Source organism: Mirounga leonina, unplaced genomic scaffold (genome assembly GCF_011800145.1).
Source record: "Mirounga leonina isolate KUSES-001 unplaced genomic scaffold, KU_Mleo_1.0 Mir_447, whole genome shotgun sequence".
Taxonomy (NCBI): Eukaryota; Metazoa; Chordata; class Mammalia; order Carnivora; family Phocidae; genus Mirounga; species Mirounga leonina.
In genome coordinates, this window is record NW_023270757.1 from 9,709,341 (window position 1) to 9,717,716 (window position 8,376).

At 37.0% G+C, this 8,376-nt stretch overlaps 1 non-coding gene across 1 annotated transcript; it reads right to left on the minus strand.

Annotated features, from left to right (window-relative positions):
- Positions 1-5,943: 5,943 nt before the first annotated feature.
- On the minus strand, positions 5,944-6,046 carry LOC117999096. The gene has a single exon (XR_004676209.1). It is a non-coding gene; the product is annotated as a U6 spliceosomal RNA (small nuclear RNA).
- Between the last annotated feature and the right edge of the window lie 2,330 nt (positions 6,047-8,376).

The window sequence follows — 8,376 nt, forward strand, 5'->3', positions numbered from 1 at the left end:
GAGATTAAGGAGGGTACTTGTCTTGATGAGTCCTGAGTAATGTATGGAATTGTTAGAACACTATATTGTACACTGAAACTACTATAACACTGTGTGATAACTAACTGGAATTAAAAGAAAAACTTTTTAAAAAAGAAAATAATTGTTGTGGTAGGAAATTATTTATGTATTTATTTACTTACTTTTTAATTTTACTTTTTTTGGAGAAGGAATTGCATGTATTATAGCATTTTATTAAAGAACTTTAAGGGCATATGATTCATGAGCTAAAATAACACTTTTTTTTCAAAGGTCCTTTCCTTTAGTCCTCTCAGCTTTTCCAGATGTTCTTTTATGCCTATACCCTACCGCTAACCACCATCTGGAGCTGAATCTTCTCTTGCTCCTTCCTTTGTCTTGTCTAGTTCTTTATTAAATGGGTTGAATGTGATTGTAAAAGTTGTATCCAAGTGAACCAGTATTGAGCTGAAACACATAAGGGGATAGGAAAAAAAGGATTCTTACACATGGTTTATAGGATTACTTAAATATTTAAAACAAAACCTAATTATCTGTAATGTGTGAGTATGTCTCTGCCTATATATTTTACATAGCATAAATTATAAAGTATTTTACTAATATCAACAGCAATGTTGGTGTCTGCTATTTTTAAAAAGACATACATATCTATATTTCACAAGACCACATCATGATTTGGGACAATATTTTCTACTCTGAAATAAAGTAGGCCAAACAAATTTTTAGGACTATTTTGTTGAATGTTTATCCATACCCTGAAGTCCATATTTATAATATTTACTTTTTTTCTGAATTGAGAGAAATGCCTAATTTTTTAAAATTTAGGATATAGAGAAAGAGAAAAGAGATTCTATTCTCAATTTTTTTAAATGCTTAATTGTATCCAATCCTTAGGTGCACAACTTCCTATGCTTTGGTCTCTCAACAGTATGTTGTGGGAAGCAATTCCCATTTTATTAAACTTTCCTTGAAAAGATGATCTTAAATATTGGCATAATATTCCATTAAAAATGGGTACCGTTGGGGCGCCTGGGTGGCTCAGTTGTTAAGCGTCTGCCTTCAGCTCAGGTCATGATCCCAGGGTCCTGGGATCGAGCCCTGCATTGGGCTCCCTGCCCGGCGGGAAGCCTGCTTCTCCCTTTCTCACTCCCCCTGCTTGTGTTCCCTCTCTCGCTGTCTCTCTCTGTCAAATAAATAAATAAAATCTTAAAAAAAAAATAAAAATGGGTACCGTTATTTAGATTAGCCAATATTTGCTATTTTGAAGGCTATCATATATATATATTTTTGTATATTAATTACATGAATTAATGATCACTTCCTTAACTTAGTTTCCAAGCAGGAAATTAGTGATTTGATGGGTATTCCATTGATGGTTTCCCATAACTATTGAAGGAATGATTAAATGGTTCATAAACTGATTCCTTGTCATTACCCACAAATTTTCAATAAGCACTCAATGCCCCCTAAATGTCTGTCATGAGAAAATACATGTATTTGGCTCTGGGCTTCATATAAGCAAGTAAGCATAAAGGGCATACACGTGATGTTCTCAGCTGATATCTGGGGGAGGGAGTAGAAATCATAGTTACACAGGCACTTTTTTTATTGACTCCCCAAAATGGGTCATGCCTATATGCAGGGTACTTCACACACATTTTCTCAAACCATTATCTGAACTCTGTCAACTCAAAGAGCTGCTGCCCTGCATTGGAAACTTTGTAATCCCAGTCTCTGGTCTATGTGGTAGAAATTGAGGGGAAACATAAGGACTTTCTGTCACTTTCTCACGAATGGGATTCTTCTATTTTGTGAAATAAAGTGTTATTAGACCACTAGGGTTCCCCCACCTCAATTTAGTTTCATTGCACTACTATTCCATGGAACTTCTCTTATACTCTGATTAAAGACTCTCTACATCTTTGCTTTCAGAACATGGTTTTTCTGTCTTTCTATGTCTTTTAAAAACATTATAGTTGAAAACTGCTAAGTCTATATTAGAATCTGCTGGACAAATGCTATTTCAATTTAGAGAGCCCAATATGTCCTTTAACTTTTACCACTTGTGTAAAAACAGCTAGAATTGTTGTGAATTAGCCATTCCTATTAGGGGAAGTGTTTAAAAAATGCACTCTGCTTTGGCAAGCACACCACCTTATTGTAGGGAGGTCAAGATACCATTAAAGTCAATACTATTTTAATGATTAATTTGATGTAGCTATGCAACAACAGAAGTTAAAGAAGAAACACTATTAAAAAATACTTCCAGGTTTTATTATTTTCCCAGAAACTGACACCAATTCTGATGATTATTTCAATGGATTTTTTTTCTTTAAAAACTTAAAAGTTTGTATACTTGAGGGTTTTTTTAATCTAACTCAGCATTATTACAGGGAAGGAAATATCAGAAAATTGAATAAGAAATGTATTTACAATGATCTACGAGATGAGGAAAAGCCTTCCAGAAATAATATGTTCTTTTCAATAGTTTCAATCATCTAATTACTAAAGAAGGGGACTGTTTGGGGCACCTGAGTGGCTCAGTCATTAAGCATCTGCCTTCGGCTCAGGTAATTTCAAACTAGAACAAAAATACTTCATAAGAAGGCTCAGTTTTAAGATATTAATAATACTCAAGACTCTAAAACAATTACAGTATGGAACATGTCACAATTGATTTCAGCTTCTCCTTGACTGATGTAAATGACAAACCTGGTAACTGTTTATATTGCAAAAGTTACCAATTTTATAGAATCAAAATTTTTCTAGCCCAGTGGACTTCCTTTCCATCTAATCAGCCTACGGCACCCATTGACTGACACAGTGAGTTTACTTTCAAAAGAAAGTAAGTTTTATCACTTATTTCTCGATGTGTTTTCCTTTTATTAGGGCTTACATTGAAGTGCCCTGGGAGTCTTTGATATCTTATCTTTTCTTTCCCTGGATTGCCTACAATGCAGTTGCAAAATACTTATTCTCTCCCAACATTTTATTTATTTATTTATTTTAACTTCTCACACCCAAACTGAACTACATCAATGCCTTACTCCCCGGCACTTTTACGGAGGAGATTAATGAAATAGACTGTCTCTGATAGAAATAGCCTGTCTTCCCTGTTTCTCTTAGAGTTCCTTTTAATTTTGGTCATGCGGTCAAGGATTTCAGACAAGCAAGTTTTTTTTTTGTTTTTTTTTGTTTGTTTGTTTTTATGAGTGACTGACACATAAATAGTTAACTTGGGAAACTTGGGATGGAAACTTGGCAGGGGACCCATGGTTCAGGATATTAATATTTCTCTATTAGTTTAAAGATGAAAAAGTAGTATAACCTTCTTCAAACAGCCAAGCTAAAATTTCAGCTGCTCCTAAGGATTTGTGTGTGTGTGCTCTTTTTTTTTGTTGTTGTTCTTTTGTTTTTCCTCTTTATTTCCTCACATCTAGAGAGTCAGCAACAATATTCCTATAAAAAACCTCCCTGGCTTAGAGCCAATAAATTGTTATAGGTAGGCAGAACCTTAACCACCATTCAGTTAGGAATTTTTCATTCCGGGTTCTGGACTGCCCTTATGTTACATTAAGAATATTCTCAGGGGTGCCTGGGTGGCTCAGTTGGTTAAGCGACTGCCTTCGGCTCAGGTCATGATCCTGGAGTCCCTGGATCAAGTCCCACATCAGGCTCCCTGCTTGGCAGGGAGCCTGCTTCTCCCTCTGACCCTCCCCCCTCTCATGTGCTCTCTCTCTCTCATTCTCTCTGTCTCAAATAAATAAATAAAAATCTAAAAAAAAAAGAATATTCTCAGATCTTTTTCGGGGAAAAGGGAGAAGCCAAAAATTAAGAGTTTAAGATCAGAGAGTGTATCACCCTTTATGAGAGTAACTCCAATTTATCTGATATTAGAGTTGTACTTCAAATTTTATGAAATACCAATTTTAGTGATTAATCACTTGGAAATCCCCTATTTTCTGTTTTTCAACTTCCATTACTCAAGCATGATAATAACAAATATTACTTCCATAAATCTAGCTCTGTTTACTATTGGAGGACATCAGAATCCATTCTATTCATTCTATATTTGTCTCAAACACAAAGAAAGGCCCTACCCTTCTTCAAACCTGTCTATAGGGGCATGCACAGTGGAATTCAAAACACCAAAACTTCCAAGTCTGTGTCATCCCTGCAAAGCCATCCCTGGCAACTGCCAAAGTCACACTGAGTCAGGGCCACACTGTGCCTTATTGGATGGAAACTATGCTGATGTGTCAATACCTCAGAACTATTGGAGCCTGCAGAGACAGTTGAGATCTCTGAGCTCTTAATACAAAAAGAAATACGGTATGCTCTCCTCATAAGTGGGGAAAGAATCTTACTTCCTAACTATGCTAATCCATGAGTCCCTAGGCAATGCTTTGATTTTCAGAGAGGTCTTTGTGGAATAACTGTATCTGTACTTTCTACCAAATTCTTCTCCTCAGAGTTAGGTACACACTGGTGAATATTAGGCTAGAGATAATGTGATACTTAACACTAGGTTGTTCAACTTCCCTCTTCCCTACCTTCCCTATTAGACCCTGAGCTAGTATTTTAGGCCTTGTATGCCTGATCTTCCTTTTTCCTTGTGATGAGATATTGTCTTGGAGGTTCTACAATTCCCTATATAAATTGTTCATGGCTGGACATGGCCCTCAGACCCTCCAGTGGAGCTCCTATATGCATGCATCCTTTGATAAGCAAAGCTAAGGTTCAAGCTGACAGGGGAAATTGAGATCCACACAGGTGAGGATGACTTGCCTAGAGTCTCACAGGACAAAAACATGATTTACTGTTATAAGTTCACTGCAGCACACAGCTTCTGAGGAACTCTTGGTCAACATCTCCTTAAAACAGAACCAATATCATTCGACACCAAATTATGTAAAGGTCACTTTGAAAATAGAATCAGTAAGAAAGAGATATTAGAAGAAAAGTTAATTCCTATTTCCTTAATTTGTACCTAATGATCTTTTTCTTTTCTTTTTTTTTTTAAGATTTTATTTATTTATTTGACAGAGAGAGACACAGTGAGACAGTGAACACAAGCAGGGGGAGTGAGAGAGGGAGAAGCAGGCTTCCTGCGGAGCAGGGAGCCCGATGTGGGGCTCGATCCCAGGACCCTGAGATCATGACCTGAGCCGAAAGCAGACGCATAACGACTGAGCCACTCAGGCACCCCCTAAGGATCTTTTTCAAGATCCCACTGTCCTAAATGGGATCTTGAAAAAGATCTATGCATTTAGTTGTCATCTTTCTTTAGGCTCCTCTTGTCTATGACAGTTTCTCAAACTTACTTTTTCATGATGTCGGAGTTTCTGAGAAGCACTGGTCATGTATTTATTGTAGGATGCCCCTCTGCTGGGACTTGTCTCCATGTTTTTCTCCTATGGAGACTTGGGTTTTAGAGAGGAAGATCACAGAGGATCACATATCATTTTCATTATATCATATCAAGAGTACACAGCATCAACATGATTTATGACTGCTAATGTTAACCATGACTACTCACTCCCTAAATGAATGTTTGTGATTTTCCCCACTGTGAAGTTACCCTTTCCCCCATTTCTATACTTTACTTTTGGAACAAAGTTTCTGTGGCACAGTCCACATGTCATGGGTGGAGAGTTATACTTCCCCTTCTTTAGGGTAGGAAATCTCAATAAATTATTTGGAATTCTGTATGGAAGATTTATCTTTTCTTCCTCCATTCATTAATTCATTAAATCATTTATTTATATTCATAGAATCATGGACATTTATTTTATACTTTGTATTATAATCCAATACTACTTTATTCTGTTGTTCTAATTATTCCTTTCAGCTTTGGCCACTGGAAACTCTTTCCATTAGCTCATGGGATCTTTGACAAGAATGTGTTGTTGTTGTTGTTGTTGTTTCAATATGGAACACTTCATGAATTTGCATGTCATCCTTGCTCAGGGGCCATGCTAATCTTCTCTGTATCATTCTAATTTGAGTTTATGCTGCCAAAGCTAGCATTAATGCATTTTTGCTTTTGTTTTCTTTCACCACTTCCTTATTTTTGGCACAGCAAGATTCTCCAGTCTTATCTTAAACATTTCCTTCCCTAGTCCTAGAATCAGCGATTCTCCAAGGAATATTATTCAAAACCAAGATTTGGTACTTAGGGTGTGCACATTGTTGCTGGGGTGTTTTTCTTTTAGGCTTTCTCATCTGACAGAGCAAGAAAATATGTTTGTATTCTAACCCACATATATACACATATCTATCTATCTATCTATCTATCTATCTATCTATCTATCTATATACAGATGGATAGATAATATGTAACCATCTGTAACAATATTAACCTAAATATGAGTTCTTACTGAGATTAGTTACTTTTAAATTTCTCTGCCTCCCAATTTTTATTCTTTTCACATTTCCTGGTTTTATTCTGTCTTCCAATTATCTCCTTTAAATTAGGCTTGCTCATCTAAATAACATTATGCTGGAAGCTTCTAAAGAGCCACCATCAACATACTAGTAGCTGCTAATTAGAATTCTGAAATAAATGAGGTAACTTAATAAAACCTAACTGAGAGATAGGAGTCTGATGGGCAGCCCCAACATTTTTGTTTTTGGTTTTAAGATTTACTTACTTATTTTGGAGAGCAAGAGAGCAGAAGCAGGGGGAGGGGCAGAGGAAGAGAGAGAAAACCCTCAAGCAGACTCCCCGTTGAGTACAGAGCCCAACTCGGGCTTAGTCCCAGGACCCTGAGATCATGATCTGAGCTGAAACCAAGAGTCAGTCATTCAACCGACTGAGCCACCCAAGCACCCCACAGCCCCAATATTTAAGACACAAACCCAGAAGAGGTAAAACCATTAGTGAGAGTTGTTATTGAAGATATCAGAATATGTTTGTTCATAGCCAATTAATCTTAATTCTACCAACAAATTTTATTTTTTTCAAGCCTCCATGTCTTTTCATGTGTTGTTTGCTCTGTCCAGAATTCTCTACACAAATTACTCCATTTGGTAAATTTCTTTTTACAATTCTTTTTTTTAAAGATCTTATTTATTTGAAAAAGAGAGAGAAAGAGAAAGAATGAGTGGAGAGAGGCACCTAGGGAGAGGGAGAAGAAGAATCCCCATTGAGCAGGGAGCCTGACATGGGGCTGGATCCCAGGACCCTAAGATTATGACCTGACCTGAAGGTAGACACTTAACCGACAGAGCCACCCAAGCACTCCTTTTTTTTCTTTTTTTTAATTTATTTTTTATTTTTTATTTTTTATTTTTTAAAGATTTTATTTATTTATTTGACAGAGAGAGACACAGCGACAGAGGGAACACAAGCAGGGGGAGTGGAGGAGGGAGAAGCAGGTTTCCCGCTGAGCAGGGAGCCCGATGCGGGGCTCGATCCCAGGACCCTGGGATCATGACCTGAACCGAAGGCAGACGCTAAATGACTGAGCCACCCAGGCGCCCCTCCTTTTTTTTCTTGTTGTTATGTTAATCACCATACGTTACCTCGTTAGTTTTTTATATAGTGTTCCATGATTCATTGTCTGTGCATAAGACCCAGGGTTCCATTATTCTTTAATTTCCTGGTTGACCCTTTCATTCTTTAGTAGGATGCTCTTTAGCCTCCATGTATTTGAGTTCTTTCCAACTTTCCTCTTGTGATTGAGTTCTCGTTTCAAACCATTGTGGTCTGAAAATAGGCAGGGAATGATCCCAATCTTTGGTACTGGTTGAGACCTGATTTATGACCTAGGATGTGATCTATTCTGGAGAATGTTCCATGGGCACTAGAGAAGAATGTGTATTTGGTTGCTTTGGGGTGGAATGTTCTGAATGTGTCTGTTAAGACCATTTGGTCCAGTGTGTCATTTAATTCTTTATTTCCTTGTTGATCTTTTGCTTTGATGATCTGTCCATTTCAGTGAGGGGTTGTTAAAGTCCCCCAGTATTATTGTATTGTTGTTGATGTGTTTCTTTGCTTTTGTTATTAATTGCCTTATATAGTTGTCTGCTCCCATGTGAGGGGCATAGATATTTACAACTGTTAGATCTTGTTGGATAAACACTTTAAGTAGGATATAGTGTCCTACCTCATCTCTTATTACAGTCTTTGGTTTAAAATCTAATTTGTCTGATATAAGGATTGTGTCCTTTAGCATGGTAAATTGTTTTCATCCCCTCACTTTCAATTTGGGGTGTCTTTAGTCTAAAATGAGTCTCTTGCAGATTAGCATATGGATGGGTCTTGTTTTTTAATCCAGTCTGATAGCCTGTGTCTTTTGACTGGGGCATTTAGCCCATTTACATTCAGGGTAACTATTGAAAGATAGGAATTTA